This window comes from Ochotona princeps, chromosome 2 (assembly GCF_030435755.1).
Source record: "Ochotona princeps isolate mOchPri1 chromosome 2, mOchPri1.hap1, whole genome shotgun sequence".
Lineage (NCBI taxonomy): Eukaryota > Metazoa > Chordata > Mammalia > Lagomorpha > Ochotonidae > Ochotona > Ochotona princeps.
The window spans coordinates 64,885,069-64,903,890 of record NC_080833.1 but is presented as its reverse complement, the minus strand read 5'-3'; the positions used below and the strand labels follow the sequence as shown (position 1 = coordinate 64,903,890).

At 41.4% G+C, this 18,822-nt stretch overlaps 1 protein-coding gene across 1 annotated transcript in view; it reads right to left on the bottom strand.

The window, feature by feature from the left end:
- The window catches only part of MIGA1 (mitoguardin 1), a 116,788-nt gene that overhangs the window by 55,440 nt on the left and 42,526 nt on the right, over positions 1 to 18,822 (bottom strand). The gene's annotated exons all lie outside the window — the stretch shown is intronic.

Genomic DNA, 18,822 nt, shown 5'->3' with positions numbered 1-18,822 from the left:
ACCATGTCTCCTCAGATGGAAGACTTGCATAATCAACTGTGAATTCCAAATCTCTAGCAGTGGATCCATCCTTATTGTTCATGATCTACAGAAATGCATTCTGAATCCCAGTACACAGATACATGATTATGTAACTCATACACACTTCCTACAATATATGCATTGGTATACATACACATATGAACACATATGTATATTAATATGGCAGCAACCCATTCATGGATTGCTATAATTTTAGTAACTGTTCTATAGGAACATCTATAATTATATACAAGGAAACATGTGCACAAATATTCATGGAATTTTATCTATATGAGTGTAAGCATGGGTCTATGTAAAACACCATAGTAAGCGCCTATATAAAAAGAGAAAAGTATTATTATTATAAACTCTAACCACATTTATAATGTGATATATACATATATGTGTGTGTGTGTGTGTGCATTTAAGATTTAACTATTTATCAATTTGTAAGAGTTAAAGAGCAAGAAAGAGATCTTCCACCCACTAGTTCATTCCCCAAATGACCACAATGCCCAGGACTGGGCTAGGCTGAAGCCAGGAATTAGGACCTTCATCTGCATCTCCATGTAGGAAGCAGGGGCTTAAGCACCCGGGCCATCTTCTGCTGTTTTCTCCCCTAGGCCATTAACAGGAAGCTAGATTGGAAGTGGACCAGAAGGACAGGAACCTGTTGGGAGCACTGCACGAGTGCCCTGCCCTAAAATAATGACAGGTTCAAGGCCAGGAGGCAGCAGGAAGACAGGAGGTCACAGGTGAGGCGGATCTGCCTCCTTTCCAGGGCCTGGCCAGTCAGGTAGCACCCAGTGGACCCACGGGAATGCAAGTGATGGGAGTGAGAGCTGAAATTGCTATGGCAATAAGTATAGTTATTGTTATTTTATAGGCTAGCCTGTTTTTGCAATTTTTTGGAGCATAGAAAATGTAGCTGTTTTAGCTGCTTTTATAATTTTTAGCTAGAGGAATTAAGGATGCTTTTATTAAAGAAAATGTTTTTGATTATTGTTTTATTTATGGGGTTGCAGAGTCTATAGTTGTAGAGGGATTTAATATTTGTAATTTTTGTTTTTAGATTATATTTTTCCCCTTGTAAACTATTTTCCCATTGAATAATGGGCAAGTTGTAGAAATAGAAATGTGGTAGGAATGTACTACTGATTAGCAGGTAATCGCATGTGCCTTGACCTTGGAGTCCTGGCTGCCGCTCCATGGCTACTGTTGAAGAATGAATAATGGCTTGCTTTGAAGAATATGAATACAGTGTTTTAAAGAATTATCTCTGGGGACACCTGCTTAGCCCTGAAGTGCAGACGGAATGACCGAATGTCTGTACATGCCCCCTTAGTCTTGAAGTAAAAAAATAGAACAATTAGTTGCTTGTGCAAAAGCTTGTGAGGTTTTGAGTAAATAAAAAGGACAGTTTTTTCTTGGGCTGTTGTGAAAACGCACCAAGTGTCAGTGTCTGTGTCTTTCTTTATCGCCGACTCCACACACCCTTCCCGAGCTCCGAACTCTCGGCTGGAGCTAAACTCCAGCAGGAACCAGCATCCATAAGGATGCCAGTGTTCCAGGTGGAGGTTTGACTCACTATGCCACAACACTGACCCCATATTACTACTAATACTACTACTAGTAGTACTACCACTACTACTACCACCACCACACCACTACTACTACTACTACCACCACTACTACCATTATTACTTCTTCTTTTTCTCTTCCTCCTTCTTTTCATGATTTATTTTTATTAGAAAAGCAGATTTACAGAGAGAAGAGGAGACAGAAAAAGACCTTCCATCAGCTGGTTTACTCCAAAGATGCTGAAGGGGAGGACTTAGCCACTGAGCCACTGCACTGGACCCAATGTTTCTTTTATTTTTTTTTTCATTTTACTTCTTTTCAGTATCATCATTTTATGATATAGTTCCATAGGCCCTGGGATTTCCCTTATCCCCTCCTCAATTACCTCCCTCCTCAATGAGTTCCCCTATATCATTACTATAGTATTCATAGACAGTCATATGGACATAACTGCGGGCATGGGCAATGGCAAAAAGAGTCCAGAATCCTGTTGTCAAGATATAGTGAACAGCTTCCTTGAAAGCCCATCTTTGATCTGGATGTAGAGATGCATACTGCATTGTATCCTCACATCTGGATATGACAGCCTCTATTACACAGTGACTATACATCCACTTCAATTAAAAGCCACAATACAAAATTAACAGGAAAATAGAAAATTACAATACCATGAAGTTAAATTACATGCTACCAGATATGATAGTCTCCATTACAAGGTTACTGTACATCCTGTTAAATGAAAAGCCACAAAACAAAATCAACAACAGGGAGAAAAAAAAGAAATCAACACCATGATGCTAAATAAGATCGCTACTGAATGACGAATGTGTCACTGAAGAAATGTAAAAGAAAATCAAGAACCTTGTTGAAGAAAATGATGCTACTGTATGATCTATGAGTCACTGAGGAATTTAACCAGAAGAAAGCGTTTTGAAGAGATGAAACTAAGAAAAAAAACTAAAATCCGTAAGATACAGTTTCCGCTGAACTTTGTTGATGAAATGAGTCTCCTGTAGGCAACAAATAGATGGGTTTTGTTTTTTAATACAGTCTACTAATCTATGATGTTTGATGATGAGTTTAATCCATTTACACGCAGGATTAATACAAACAGGTGGTAATTAGGTCCTGTCAATTTGGGAATGGGTTGTTCATTGATTTAGTCTTCCGATGTCATTTTACTGGGATGTTCTTCCCATTTGCCTTTGTATTAGTGGGTGCTATTCCTTTTTTCTGTCAAGAGAACATCTTGAAGTATCATTTGTAGGACAGGTTGGGAAGAGGCAAATTCTTTTAACTTTACTGTGGAAGAATTTTATTTCATTTTCAAAGACAAAGGAAAGCTTTGCGGGGTATGTTATCCTGGGCAAATTAAACTCACAGGAGTCCTCTCACAGGAAACTCTACAGGCCAGAAGAGAATGCAGCAACATATTCCAGAATGTAAAAGCAAAAAATTGTTGGCCCTGGACCCAATATTACTTTCTTAAAAATGTTAACTTATTTTTATTGGAAAGGCAGATATACAGAGAGGAGGAGAGGCAGAGAGGAAGATCTTCCGTTCTATGGATCACTCCCCAAGCGGCCGCAACAGCTGGAGCTGAACAAATCTGAAGCCAGAAGCCGGGAGCTCTTCCGGGTCTCCCACGTGGGTGCAGGGTCCCAAGGCTTTGGGTCGTCCTTGACTGCTTTCCCAGACACAAGCAGGGAGCTGGATGGGAAGCGGGGCCACCAGGATTAGAACTGGTGCCCATATGGGATCCCGGTGCATGCAAGGTGAGGACTTTAACCACTGCACTATTGCACCGGGCCTGACCTAATATTACTTTTACAAGGTCTTGTGGGCCTGGCATGATATAGCTCAATGGCTAATCCTCACCCTGCATGTGCTGGCATCCCATATGAGTGACGGTTAGTACCCAGTTGCTCCACTTCCCATCCAGCTCCTTGCTGTGGCCTGGGAAAGCAGTGGAGGACCAAATACTTGGGATCCTGCACCCTCATAGGAGACGTGGAAGAAGCTCCAGGCTCTTGGCTTTGGATCAGCTCAGATCTGGCTGTTGGGGTCACTTGGGAAGTGAACCAGTGAATGGAAGATCTTTCTTTTGTCTCTGCTTCTCTCTGTAAATCTGCCTTTCCATAAAAGTAAATAAACACATCTTGAGATACATATATGTTTAAAGGGCCAGGCCCATGGTAGTATAGTAGACCAGCCTCCACCTGCAATGGCAACATCCCATTTGGGTGCTGGTTTGTGTCTCAGTTGTTCCACGTCCAACCCATCTCTTTGCTTATGGCCTGGGAAAGCAACCAAGTCTTTGGGCCCCTGTGCCCATGTGAGATCCCGAAGCAGCTTCTGACTCCAGGCTTCGGAGTAGCTCAGCTCCAGCCACTTTCAGCTATTTGGACAGTGAACCAGCAAATGGAAGCTCTGTCTGTCTCTCTTTCTCTTGTTCTCTATGAATTTGCATTTCAAGTAACAATAACTAAATCTTTTTCTTAAAAAAGAAAAGAGGTCTCTGAAGCATGAATGCACAAGATTAGCTCCCAAACAATGAAATAAAAGATCCAAACCCCAAAGTTCCACTTGCAGTAGGTCTGGAGGAAGTACTGGAATCCATATTGTTTAAAGGCTGCAAAGATGATTCTGAGAAACATCCTGAGAAGACTTTCTGGCATTTACATTACTTTCTAGCAAGGGGATCAGGCACTGGAAAGAAAGAAAGCTTACAGAAGGCATTACGTTTGTATATAAATGGGGGCAGGCGTTGTAGCACATCTGGTTATGCAACGGCTTGGGACCCTCACATTCCATATCAGAGTGTTAGCTATTGTGTGCTTCCACTCCAGCCTCCTGCTAAGCACCAGGGAGGTAGCACATGATGGCCCAAATATTTATGTTCCCGCCTCCCATGAGGGAGACCAGGCTGGAGCTCCTGACCACGAGCTTCAACCTGGCCTAGCCTGGCTGTTGCTGGCATTTGGGGAGTGAACCAGTAGGTGAAAAAGCTATTTTGCTCTCACTCCCACTTGCTCTCTCCCTTTCTTTCTCTCTCTCTCTTTCACTCTGGTTTACAACTATTCATCTTCAAAAACCACATCTGCACATAAATAATTTAAATGGACTCACAAATCAATGGCAGTAAGAAAACTATCCACCTTCCTATTTCACAGGCAACTTCCACTGCGTTCTAAAAAGCTATTCTTGTTTGACATTTTAAGCCACTCCCTTCACATCCTAATTTGCTCCTCTCTATGGAAGAGTAGCTTAGTTAATGCTGAGAATCTGAGAGAGCCATTAATTGAGCAGGCAGAAGAAAACTAGATCAAGTCATTGCACACTGCAAGCTTCCAGGTCTACAGGAGCTCCCTCTCCCTCTCTGGAAACAGATCTTGCATGCCAACAAGTACTTATTCAAGTTCTGGGGCATTCCCCCACTGAGCCAGACAGTCACTGCAGACTGTAAGGCAGGCAGGGAATCCCTAAGCAGCTGGCTGGGCAAGAGTGCCAGGAATCTGCCCTGCATTCCCAGGTCTTCTCCAGAGATTTTTTTGAGAGGAAGGGAAGAAGATGGAGGAAACTTTACCACCATTGAATCTAATCTGAAAAAGTTGCAAGTCAAATTAATATCAGTTTCCAATTAAAAAAAAAAAAAGCAGGCCCAGCGCAGTAGCTTAGTGTCTAAAGTCCTCACCTTGGAAGCACAGAGATCTCATCTGGGTGCCAGTTTGTGTCCCTGGCTGCTCTGCTTCCACTCCAGCTCCCTGCTTGTGGCCCGGGAAAGCAGCAGAGGATGGCCCAAAGCCTTGGGATCCTGCTTCCACGTGGGCGATTTGGAAGAAGCTACTGATTTGGTTCAGTTCAGCTCCGCTGTGGCCACTTGGGGAGTGAACCAGCAAATGCAGGCTCTTTCTCTCTGTCTTTCCTGCCCTCTGCAAATGTGCCTTTCCAATAAAAATAAATAAATCTTTTTTTAAAAGTCAAAATATTGGGAGAATCAAGATGGCAGAATAGGGTAAGGACACGTTTAAACGGATGGAAAAACATTTAATCAGGATGAAGCAGAGAGGACATATTCCAGGAATATGAAAGGACAGAACAATAGCAGAGGGGTACCTGGAGACTGACAGACACAGGAAAGCAGCGGACACAACGGTGTGGTGTTGCAGTAACTAATACTCCAGAAGCATTCAGCTAACAGCAATCTGAACTCCAGCAGCAACCAGGTGGGAAGGGACTTTCACTGGGAGTTTGGGAGGTAAACCCAGACAAAGAACTGTCCGTCCTGCTGGTCCGTTTGATTTCACCAGGAGCAGAGACAGAGCAGCAGATCCCAGAAGGACGGTGCGAGAACAGGGTGAATTTCACAGCCCAGTCAGCCCACTAGAGCTGAATTGAGCGCCATTTTGCGTTAGCAGGCAAAGGCAAGGGAAAGGACAGAGCATACGCTTAGCTGGGAGTGAACTCATTTCTGACTCAGTGAACTGCAGCAACATGGCATTCTACAGCTTCCACCCAAGACAGGTCTGGGTAGCCCTCAGACCTGACGGCACAGTGTGACGGCACAGTGTGTGCCATATTGCATGCTGTGGCAATAGCTTTAGGACTGCAGGGGACAACAGTGAACTGTGCATGTGCTGATCTCTCAAGAACTCACTGAGTTCACTGGATTGCACTGGTCCCACAGGAAAATAATACCGACTGTGGCAACGTATGGGTCAAAATAGGTCCATGTGACACCCAGACCTAACGTCCAACAGGTTCCAGCAAGATCAGCGCCACCAACAACCTAATTATATAGGACACCTGGTGTCTCCCTAATCCTGGGACCTGCTCCAACCGGAAGTGGGAGAAAGGTTGCAGAGACAACAGTGCAGCCTCAGCACAGTATCACAGGAGGTAGAGAATGGTGAGCCAAGAGCAGGGGCTGTGGAGACCACAGTGGAAATCTGACATAAGAACCCAGACCTGGAACTTGCTGGAGGTTGTGGAACAAGTGGCTGCAAGCAAAGATTTGTGTACCAAGCACAATAAGTAAAATCGCATTGTAGACCTGTGGGTGACACAACTTAGAAACCTGCCCCAAGGAGAAGACTCTGCTAACCAGAAGTACAATGATCAAGAGCAAAAGAAGAGAAAAAGGCACAATGAATATTACCAAAAACTCCCCTGCAAAGGAGCAAAACCCTATTCCAACCTCAGAGTTAACTGAGGAAGACATCAAGAAAATGGGGGACACAGAATCCATAACACTCATTTAAAGCTTCTGATTAACAATGAGAAGCACATACAAGAGTTCAAAGAATTTAAGGAAACAATAAAGCAAATCAAGGCTGGTATATCAGAAATTAAGAACACAGTAGGGCAAATTAAAAGTACAGTGGAGAGTCTCCAAAATAGAATGAAGCAAATAGAAGAAAGAATCTCAGAATTGGAAGATATCTCCTGTCATCAGGGGGAAGCAAACAAAAAGCTGGAAGCAGAGCTGGATCAGACCAAAAAAAGTATTCAAGAATTGAAAGACACTATTAAGAGGCCAAATGTAAGAGTTATGGGAGCCCAGAAGGTGCAGAAAGAGAAGCTGAGTTTGCAAACATATTTAATGAAATAATAAAGGAAAATTTCTCTAATCTAGAGAAAGACTTGGGAAACAAGATCCAGGAGGCTTGATCAACAGGCTTGATCGAAAGCGATCTTCACCACGACATATGATCATCAAGCTCTCTTCAATTGAACATAAGGAAAAGATCCTTAAATGTGCACGTGAAAAAATCAATTGACATATAAAGGAAAGCCAATTAAGCTCACAACACATCTCTCACAGGAAACTCTACAGGCAAGAAGAGAATGGAGTGACATATTCCAGATTCTAAAAGAAAAAAATTGTCGGCCTAGGATAACATATCCAGCAAAGCTTTCCTTTGTCTTTGAAAATGAAATAAAATTCTTCCATAGTAAAGAAAACTTAAAAGAATTTGCCTCTTCCACGCCTGCCCTACAAATGATACTTCAAGATGTTCTCTTGACAGAGAAGAGGAATAGCACCAAACAAATCCAAGGGCAAACGGGAAGAACATCCCAGTAAAATGGCAACAGAAGACTAAACCAATGAACAACCCTTTGCTAAAATGACAGGACCAAAGTACCACCCTTACAAATTAACCCTGAATGTAAATGGCTTAAGCTCAATCAAACGTCATAGATTAGTAGACTGGATTAAAAAACAAAACCAATCTGTTTATTGTCTGGAGGAGACACACTTCACCAGCAAAGATTAGTGGAAATTATATCACATGGGTTTTGTTGTTTTCTGTTAGTTTCATCTCTTCAAAACACTTTCTTCTGATTAAATCATTCAATGACTCGTCATCATACAGTAGCATCATTTTCTTCAAGAAGGTTCTTGATTTTCATTTCTTCAACCACACGTTAGTCACTTAGTAGCATGTTATTTAACTTCACGGTGTTGTTAATTTCTTTTTTCTCCCTGATCTTGATTTTGTTTTGTGGCTTTTCATTTAACAGGATGTATAGTAGCTGTGTAATGGAGACTGTCATATCTAGTAACATGTCACTTAACTTTATGGCATTGTAAATTTCTATTTTTCTTTCTATTGCTGATTTTGTATTATGACTTTTCATTTAAGGGGATGTACAGTAGCTGTGAAATGGAGAATGTCACATCCAGATGTGAGGATACAATGTAGTGTGCATTTCTGCTTCCAAACAAAGATGGACTTAACAATGAAACTGTTCACTATATCTTGACAATAGGATGCTGGACTCTCTGCCATTGTCCATGACCACAATGAAGGATATATGACTGTGTATGAAGAACTATATGTTAGTAATGATATAGAGGAACTAGATGGGGGGAGGGAATTGGGGAGGGGATAAGGGAAATGCCAGGAGCCTATGGAATTGTATTATAAAATGATAATAATAATAATAAAATGTGATAAAAATGCCATGGCAAAAAAAAATAATAAAGCATGCTCCAACAGCCAAAAAAAAAAAGTCAAAATATTTTTAAAGTTGGTTGTTTATGTGTTATTTAAGTCCCAGGAAAAATAGAACATGGTTGAAATAGTACCCCAAAACAAGAAAACACCATAATTAAAGATTAGAATAAAAAAAAAGTTTCCTTTGGCTTAAAAGCAGCCATAAGGAGCTGGGGATGTGGTGGTAGACTAATCTGATGCCTGGGCACCAGCATCCCATGTGAGTGTAAGTTGACGTCCAACTGCTCCACTTCTGATCCAGCACCATGTTAATGGCCTGGGAAAGCAGCGGAGGCTGGCCCAACTCTTGGAGTCCCTGCACCCACATGAGAACCTACATGGGACACATGACTCCCGACTTGGGTCTGACTCAGCTCTGGCTGTAGTGGCCATTTTGATAATATCTGGCAGATGGAAGACTTTTCTCTCTCTCTCTGTCTTTCTCTCTCTGTCTTCATAATGGCACACAAGTAGATTTGAATGAAGTTGTATTTCAGAAACACAAGAAAAGTTCAAAGCATGCTGAATAACATAAAGGAACATCATAAGCAAAAGAATGGAAGAAGAAAAACAAGAATAATAACATCAAAAATAAAATCATTAATTTAAAAAAAGAAAAACGGTTAATTTGCTAAAAATCTAGCACTAGTTATACAACTTAAATCTGAGTGAAGAATTTCAGTTCTGGAAAGGACTATTCAGTTTAGCTGGTGAAGAGAGGAATCAGTGAAATAAACACATTGGAAAAATTGTCTGAAAATCAGAGCAGTAAGAGTGCTTCACCGAGGGCTTGATACAATGGTTCAATTGCCTAATCCTTCCCCTGCAAGCACCAGGATCCAATATGGGCACCAGTTCAAGTACTCACTGCTCCACTTCCCACCCAGCTCCCTACTTATGGCCTTGGAAAGCAGCCAAAGATGGCTCAAAACCTTGGAACTCTGCACCCACATGGAAAAACCAAAAGATGCTCCTGGCTTAGGATCAGTGCAGCTTCGGCCATTGTGGCCATTTGGGGGAAGAGAACCAGTGGCTGGAAGAATTCTCTCCTTTTCTCCGCAACTGTGCCTTTCCAATAAAAATAAATCAATGGTTTTTTTTTTTTTTTTGGAAAACAAGTGGTTCACCGAGAAGATAACTCCAAAAAAAAAAAAAAAGTGTAGATGTCCCCAGAGAGACACTGCGGCAGCAAACTCACTGAGATTATTAACTACTAATCCAAGCAAAATCTAATGAATATATAGGGCAGATGGTGAAGAAAAGCTACAGAACAGGTAAAACCGACAGAATTGACTAAATAATTGTTATATCTACTATCATTTTTGCTGTTGTCCTCGTATGTGCAACAAGGTCAGAGATCAAGGAAAACCAACACTCTGAGTTAGCTACATCTAGAGTATTCACTCTGCAAACCCTCAGATGACAGCTTTATTTTCTAATACAGAGAAAAAACATACTTAACAGATATAATTTTAAATATGGCTTAAATATCTTTTCCAGTAGATGAAAATTTATGTGAATGACATGAGAAAAATCAAATCAACTCCCAGGCAAAAAGAAAAGAATGTTGACTGGAGAATCTAACAGAATATTACTATAAAACAAGTTAAGGATATATGATATTTATATACCTATAACCAGGTATTTTTGTAATTATCAAAGAAGAGTTCTCTTTTAATTTCTAGAACCTAATTATGAACAGGTAATCAAATGTTTACCATATGTCTATGCTAGATGCATCTTACCTCATTTAATCCTCCCATTTCCAGGAAGTTGATCTAATATAATCCTGTATCTTACAGATGTGAAAACTGAATCTAAGAAAGGCCACAACTTGCTTAAGTTGTCATAGCTAACAAGAGTGGCAGCGCCAGGATTTGTACACATTTGCTTCATCGCAAAGCCCATGTTCTTCACTAGTACTAAGCTACACTATCTACAATGTGACTTTGAAATCACATGGGAAGGTGTCAGTTCAGCTTTCAAAAACTATGGTAATCAAATTACAACTTATTATAATTTAGCAATCCTTTTAAAAACAAACTGTAAGTAAATGTTGTCAGCCAGCACTTGCACACTATAAGGGAATTTACACAAACATTATTTCAAATTGTTTTTGAATAACCTCCATGCTATTCATCACTCTGAGTTATAGCAATAGGTGTACATAAAACATGCCAGCAAAACATGTTAACCTAAATTTAACTCCCAGTGCAACAAGCAACACAAAATGGCATTTATGAGTCACAGGCATCCAAAAACAGATAAAAAGTGCTGCCCTCTAGTGATTTCAACATCTCACAAAACTTTGGCATTTTTTCATTACAACACATTAATCCAAATAAATCTTCATTTTGCTTGCCATCTCCCAACTCCTACAATAAAAGGAATGGAGCAAAAGCCAGGAGCAAATTCTTAGCACATAAGGGCTTAAAAACACAGGAAACCCCAGCAGAGAACAGGGCAAAAGAATGAATTACAGAACAAAGACGGTACTATTTTATGGAAGTAACTCATTTATTTCAACGTAATTCTCAGGGTGGACATTATGGGGCACTCCCAGATGGGAGTGCATGGCTGCTGCTAAGGAACCTGCCATACAGCAGATGATGGTTAAGTACCCAAATCCCACCACCCATGTGAGAGACCCAGAAGGCGTTCCAGACACTGGCTTGGCCCAAGCCCAGTCCTGGCCATCACAGGCATTTGGCCAGTCATCAGAAAAGCAACATCACTTTGTATCAATCTCTTGCTCTTTCATTTCCTCCCTGCCTCTCTTCTTCTCTCTCTGCATCACTGTATCTTTCAAATAAATAAGTCTTAAAAAAAAAATAGTACACACACATACATAGTTGAAGCTCTACCTAATCCAACATTTTCTCAACAAAGGTGTGAGGCAGAAAAACATCACAATGATCATGTTGTATTTCTTTTGTTAATCATACTTTTATTGTATAATAAATGACTGATAAAATCTTACACTTTAAAAACAAAAAACAGGCAGATGAAGACTATACAAATAAAGATGCCCCAGTAAAGTAATAGAGCTTAGAGGGAGAATTCATACACTAGCTGTTAAACAGAAATCTAAAACCATCTTTAACAATTCTGAATGACTTAAAAATGACAATTTTGTCATAATACATATAACATCTAAACCTTGCACTGAATAAAACCACCACACAGGAACAATGATGCTAAGATGCAGCTTATCAGTAACAACTTCAGCAATAACAAAGAAGACAGTTACCCATAAGCTACACATTCACAATGCTACTGAAGTTTTACTACAGTCCTTAGGTGCCCTCACTACAATATCCATAATTTCTGGGTCAGGATGGTAGAGAGAGCACCTTCTGCCACAAAAGGTTAACTTCTTCCCAAAGACCCACTGAAAAGATCCAAAAACTAATTACTTTAGTGGAGAAGAGTGTAGCATCACAGAAAAACATGAACAGGTGTTGGCAAGCATAGGATCAACTGCGAAGAAGAAACACAAAAATGAGCTCACTGGGGTGATGTTTAGCCTGGTGGTTAAGATGCCAGTTAGGGCACCCACATCTCGTATAGGAGTACTTATATTTGACACCCAGCTTCAGCCTCCTGATTCCAGCAGCCCCTGAGAACCACTGGTATTGGCTCAAGCAACCAGTTCCTGCCACCCAAGTGGGAGACCTGAATTGTATTCCAGCGCTCTGCTTTGGCGTGGCCCAAACCTGGTCTTTGCAGGCATTGGGAGACTGAGCCAGTGGATGAGTTCCATCCTTGCAGTCTCTCCCTCTCTTAACTATTCCATGGACTAACACCACAAACAGCTACAAAACAAAGCTTAAAGCAGGAGGCTGTGCCGTGGTGCAGCAAGCCAAGCCGCTACCTGTCATTCTACATCACAAATAAAAGTGCCAGTGTGAGTCGTGGCTGAAGCACTTCTAATCTAGCTCCCTGGTAATTTGCCTGGGAAAGCAGAAAGATGGCCCGAAGACTCGGCTGCTGCCACCCATGTGAGAGACCAAGATGGAATTTTGGACTGCCAATTCAAACCGGACCATTTGCAGCTATCTGGGGAGTGAACATCGAATAGAAGATCTCTCTCTGTCTTCCTCTCTCTCTGTCACTCCACCTTTCAAATAAATAAGTAAAACTTGTGAGGAGTGGGGATGCTTATGACTGTAGAGGTAAAATGATGGTTTTCTTGCGGGTATCCCAGAGAAGTTCCAAATCCTACACCTCAGAAGATTGTTACTTTACCTTTAGAACTATATGTATTATTTCATGTAATCCTCATAATCAGTTTGTAAAGTAGGTATTCCATATGCCCATAAAACAGATGAGGAAACCGAGGCTTAGATAGGTTACTCATACATCTAACAAAAGTGGTGCAAGGCCTAGCGCGATGACTCAATTGGTTCATCTGCCCCCTGCAAGCACTGGTATCCCAAACAGGCACTGGTTTGTGTCCTGGCTGCTTCACTTCCCATCCAGCTCCTGCCTCCTGGCTTCAGAGAAGCTCCAGCTCTCAGGCCTGAGAGGAGGGGAGACTAACGAATGAACTTCAGATCCTCTCTGTTGAGGAGGACAGGACGATCACACTACAAGTATACTACCACCAGGCAGCAGTCTCCTTACTCATACAGCTGCAAGGCTGCTAAGCTTCCTGCTCCCAGACTCCATTTCCCACCGACAAATCTGCCTATAGATACACACATGAGGGCACTTTCTAAAAGGGTAGAAAACTAGAATGGAGAGAGAAGCTTATCTTGAGACAAATATTTTATGAAATCAATGTATTGAACTTCCATAATAAGCATTTCCATGAGTTTTTTGGTTTGTTTTGTTTTTCTTTTTAGAAAGTGTTTTCTTAAGATTTATTTATTTTTATTGGAAAGGCTGATACACAGAGAAGAGGACAGACAGAAAAGATCTTTCATCTGCTGATTCAGTTCCCAAGTGGCCGCAACGGCCAGAGTTGTGCTGATCCGAAGCCAGGAGCCAGAAGCCTCTTCCGGGTCTCCCATGTGGGTGCTAGGTCCCAAAAGCTTTCCCAGGCCACAAGCATGGAGCTGAATGGGAAGCAGGGCCACAGGGACATGAACCGGCACCCATATGGGATCCAGGCACATTCAAAGCAAGCACTTTAGCCACTAGGCTACCAGGCTGGGCTCTCCATGAGCTTTTTGAACCCACTTTGTGTTTTCCTCACAGAAGGTTAACAGTCAATCTTCCCACCGAAAAATGACACCTGCCTCTCTTTTGTTTCATTTTTTTTAAAAAAGAATTATTGTATTTATTTGAAAAATCAGGGTTACAGAGAAAGAGGATAAGACAGAGGAAGGTCTTTCACCCACTTCTTCACTCCCCATATGGCCACCATGGCCACGGCTCAGCAAGACTGAAGCCAGGACCCAGGAGCTTCCTCCAGGTCTCCCATATGTGTACAGGGGCCCATTTTCCATTGCTTTTCCCATGCCATTAGCAGGGAACTGGATCAGAAATGCAGCAGCTGGCACCCACATGGGATGCTGACATCATAGTCAGTGGCTTACCCACCTAATCCACAGTACCATCCACAAATGCCTGTCTTTTAAGCATTAAAGCAATGTGGAACAATGATTAAGAATATGGGTTCTGAAGCTATTCCGGCTGTGTGCAACCTTGGGTCCTTTCACTTAATATCTGTCTAACCCTGTGGAAGTTACTTAAAGTCTCTAAACTTCATTTGTGCCATCTGAAAATGATAATGTCTACTGTGTGTATCACACAAAAGCTGACATGAAGAATAACTAAGAGAATCTTCACTCAGAACAACACCTAACTCACAGAAGAAACAGTTTAGCAAAAAACCTGGCTCATAGCAATAAGCAAAACCAGCAACTATTAGATATTAAGCACAGAAGAAAAGAAGCTAAATTGGAGGATGGCTAAGATCTTCTAACGTTGAAAACCTATCAAACTTAGGAAAGAATTAATTCCATAACTAACAAAGCAGATTTCAAAACAACAAAGTATTCACTGCGGTCAGGCTATAGTTAGCTTAAATCCACCCCAGAGCCATGGAGAAGTTGTTAGGTTCTCCTGATATATGACTATTAAATACAAGTTAGCTCTCAGTGTAAGTTAACTGTATGAAAATTAAATGCATAAAATGAATCTGCATGCAGAAAAACATCAACGTACAGATAAAAGTTACTCACTACAGAGCTGGCCACAAATTCTGCTCTTTAGTCACAGAAGTTCCAAAATAGAAACTTGCTATATCCAAAAAATTTCCAACAAAGAACAAAATGTACCAGCTTCAGGTCAGCTAGAATCTCCCAGGCAACAGCACACCTGGGTACTGGTAGGGAAAGGCAAAGCCTTCAGCAGTCAGTGACAGCGGAGGGAAAACATTTCCTCCATACCTAAGCTAACTACGTGTGTCAACTGTTTGAAGAAACATCTAGTAAGAGTTTCAAATTCACAAGAGTTTCTCAAAAACAACAGATTTTAGAAGACAAATCATGTTTCCAGAGCTCGCCTTGTCTAGAACTCTGGAGCGGCACCCAGGCCACCTTTCAAACCTCAAGCAATCAGAGATGGACCCTGCCAGCTACCAGGGAAGTTTACAGCAAAAAGATACATGGACCACCACCTGACATGTAAATTACAAGACTGAAAGAACAAGAAAGTGTTACAGTATCACACACTCCTTATCATGAATCTGGGAAAAATAACAGGTGAAGATCAGAACATAGAGGCAAAGCCTCTACACCTTGAGCAACACATCAAAAGCCTAGGATTTTTCTTCTTTTCCTCCGCAGCTTTTCTTGCCATTTAACTGCTGTCCTATCTTTTAATTATTCCACTTCCACTTTACACTTACGTTCTTTTAAACATCTACTCGTTGTTATTTCTCCTATTATCACTAATAATGTTCTAATAAAGTTATAAAAGAAGCTATCAAAAGAATATAAACATAAGCCTTGATAAACTATATTTGTTGACATACTGTTTTTGTTTTGTTTGCCTAAATCTTCTAGATATGTCAAAACATTATCTCTATGCTAATAGCACATAAACTGTTAAAAACACTCAAGCTAAACAGTTTCTGATGACACGAGAAAGCAAAGTTAATGAAAAGAGATTTCACATAATCCTGGCTATGACACACATATAGGAATTAACAACTTTTTTTAAAGATTTATTCTTATCGGAAAGTCAGATACACAGAGAGGAAGATCTTCCATCCGCTGATTCACTCCTAAAGCGGCCACAATGGCCAGAGCGGGTGCAGAGTCCCAATGCTTTGGGCCATCCTCCACTGCTTTCCCAGGCACCACACAGAGAGCTGGATGAGAAGTGGAGCAGCTGGGACATGAATCGGTGCCCATAAGGGATCCCGGGTATATGAGGTGAGGTCTTTGGCCACCAGACTACCACATTTGGTCCAGAATTCACAATTTTAATATAAACTAAACCTTTTCCTATATTCAATATATATAAACATGCAAATATCTCAAAATGTAGCAAGTTCAGCATTCTATGTTCAGGAATAAAGGTGGAAAAGCTTCATACGTAAGTGATATTTTTATTGGACAATAACAATTCTCATCACACCAAAAAGACTTGAACTATTTGTTGCAAAATATATAATTCTGTCCCACTTCATTCTTTGGGGTCATTGAAGGAAGTTGAGGAAGCATGGGGATGGGATGTGACACAGCAAGTTAAACCTCTGAATGCATTGGTGATATCACATATTGAAGGACTGGTTTGACTCCTGGTTTTTCTGCATCCAATCTGGCTTTTTGCTAAACACATCTAGAAAGGCAGAACACTTAACAAATACCCGGGTCCCTGTTAATTATGTGAGAGACTAGAAGAGAGTTATTGGCTCCTGGCTTCAGCCATACCCAAATCCACTGCTATAAAAATTTGGGGGCCTGACGCAGTATCCTAGTGGCTAAAGTCCTTGCCTTACAAGTTCTGGATACCCATATGGGGGCCAGTTCTAATCCCGATGGCTCCACTTCCCCTGCAACTCCCTGCTTGTGGCCTGGGAAAGCAGTCCAGGACGGCCCAAAACCTTGAAACCCTACACCTGTGTGGGAGACACGAAAGAAGTTCCCAGCTCCTGGCTTCAGATCCACTCAGCTCTGGTCATTGCGGCTACTTGGTGAGTGAATCAGCGGATGGAAGATTTTTGTCTCTTCTCACTGTAAATCGGACTTCCCAATAAATAAATAAATAAATAAATCTCTAAAAAAAAAAAAAACAATTTTGGGAGTGAACCGACAGATTGAAGATCTTTGTCCTTCTCTCTTTCTCTGTCAATACGCCTTTCAAACAAATAAATAAATCTTTTCTATTCTAAAGTTGAGTAGGTAATTTTGATTACTCCTTCTTTCAAATACTTCATTCAAGGGGCCGATACTGTGGCATGGCACATGAAGCCGCCACCTGCGGCACCAGCATTCCTTGTGGATGCCAGTTTAAGTCCCAACTATTCCACTTCTGATCCAGGTCCCTGCTGATGTGCCTGGGTAGGCAGTAAAAGATGGCCCAAGTCCTTGGGCCGCTACCCTCCTGTGGGAGAGCCAAAGGAAGCTCCTGACTCCTGGTTTTGGATGGCCCAGCTCTGGCGAATGATGTTATTTGGGGAGTAAAACAGCAAATGGAGAATTTCTGAGTATATCTCCCCTTCTTCCTGTAACTCTACCTCTCAAATAAAAAAATCTTCATATTAAAAAAGATAATTTAAAACATTTCATTCAAGAAGTCAAAGCTTTTACTTTGAAATAAGAGAAGAGACCTTCTATTCATTTGCTCACTCCTCAAATGGCTGGAATCACAAGGCTTGGCCAGGTTGAAACCTGAAGCCTGAAGCCCACAACTCAGTCTAGGTCTATCATGTGGGCAGCAGGGATCCAAATACATGAGCCATCATCTGCTGCCTCCACGGTGTACAGCAGCAGGAAGCTGGATTCGATGCTTAGCAGCCAGGACTCAAACGAGGCTCTCCAATATGGGATATGAGTGAACCAAGTGACAACTTAATTGCTGCGTCACACGTCTTCTTTAAAACAAGAAACAAAGGTAGTGTTAAATGCTGACTTTAGAAAAAAATGTGTTAGTTACTTATTTGAAATGCAGTGACAAAGAGAGGAGCCGAGACACAGAGAGGGATCCTCCATCCATTGGTTCATCCCCCACAGGGTCACACTAACCAGGGCTGGGCTGGTCCAAAACCAGAAGTCAAAGAGCTTCTGCTGGGCCTCCCACGTGATTGCAGAGGCCCAAGTACTTGGACAATTTTTCACTGCTTTCCCAGGCACATCAGTAGGAAACTGGATCAGAAATGGAGCATCCAGGACTCAAAACAGCAACCATACTGGATGCCAGCATCATAGGCAGCAGCTTCACCCACTATGGTGCAGTGTCAGCCCTTTATTGACTATTTATATCAAATCCTTCTGCAATAATGCTGAGACCTAAGAAATACAATTACTTAAAGTATTTTAAGTGTATGCCACAAAGTACACATACATTCTTTGTTGCATATATTTTTTATTCTTGCAACACTTAACTATACTTTGTGATTTGTGTTTCTTTTTTTAATTTCAGCTGTAGAGAGAGAGAGAGGCAGATAGATAGAACACTCCTATCCACTGATTCACTCTCCAGACACCTGCAATGGCCAGGGCTGGGCTGTGCCAGGAACGACCCTGGGAGCTAGGAACACTATCTAGCTCTCGCACAGGGATGGCAGAAATCCAAATGACCTGAGCTACCACTGCTCTCCCCCAGGGTCTGCATTAGAAGCAAGCTGCAGTTAGGAGCTGGCGACAGGTGTTGAACCCAGACACTCCATTATGGTATGCAGGTATCCTAACTGATGTACTAGCCACTAGGCTAAGCATCCACTCCAGATGTTGAAACAATGTCACAGTCCTACCTATGGTAAGTAACTACACTTAGATCCTCAGGACATTAAGTTCACTTGCAAAATAAAACAAAACAAACAAAACAAAAAGGAAATACAACAGAACATCTTTTTTTCTTGGCTGTTTTATCAAATGTATTTAACCTATCACTATATGACACTTAGGCGATCTCAAGGATATAAAACAAAGTCATGCATTGAGCTGTGGTTATGCAACAAGGTGGAGGAATCCACCATGGTGGGAGGGTTTGGGGAGGGGTGGGGAGAACCCAAGTATCTATGTAACTGTGTCACATAATA